This window comes from Meleagris gallopavo, unplaced genomic scaffold (genome assembly GCF_000146605.3).
Source record: "Meleagris gallopavo isolate NT-WF06-2002-E0010 breed Aviagen turkey brand Nicholas breeding stock unplaced genomic scaffold, Turkey_5.1 ChrUn_random_7180001860152, whole genome shotgun sequence".
Classification (NCBI taxonomy): Eukaryota; Metazoa; Chordata; class Aves; order Galliformes; family Phasianidae; genus Meleagris; species Meleagris gallopavo.
In genome coordinates, this window is record NW_011125966.1 from 1 (window position 1) to 384 (window position 384).

General features: G+C 61.2%; 1 long non-coding RNA gene across 1 annotated transcript; it reads left to right on the forward strand.

Moving 5' to 3' along the window:
- The first annotated feature begins 81 nt into the window (after window positions 1-81).
- Window positions 82-369, forward strand: LOC104915923. Its single transcript, XR_796494.2, has 2 exons — window positions 82-137; window positions 232-369. It is a non-coding gene; the product is annotated as an uncharacterized LOC104915923 (long non-coding RNA).
- Window positions 370-384: the final 15 nt, after the last annotated feature.

The following is a 384-nucleotide window of genomic DNA, read 5'->3' on the forward strand; positions in this document are numbered from 1 at the left end:
GGGTCCCTGTCGGTCCCTGTGGGGCGCTGACGGCGCTGCTTATGGGGCACCGTAGGTATGGCCGAGGCCCGAGCCACACAGGAACGCCGAGAGACGCGAATGGCAGCGGCGGAACCACTTGAAAATGGCGGCCAAGGGTGAGCAGGAAGTGACGTATTTAAACCCTGTCCCTCCCCTACCCAACTTCCGGTCGTACTTCCGGCGCAGCTCATACGTCACTTCCTGCCGCAGGGCCGCTCCGGCAGACGTTCGCGCAGAATCCGTTGGCTCCTCCCGCTGCTCCCGCGCCGCCCGCTGCCCCGAAGCGACCCTGGAGAGAAACGTTGGGATGAAAGCGAGAACAATAAAGAAAAAAATCGCGTCTCTGGAGATCCGTTTTTTTTT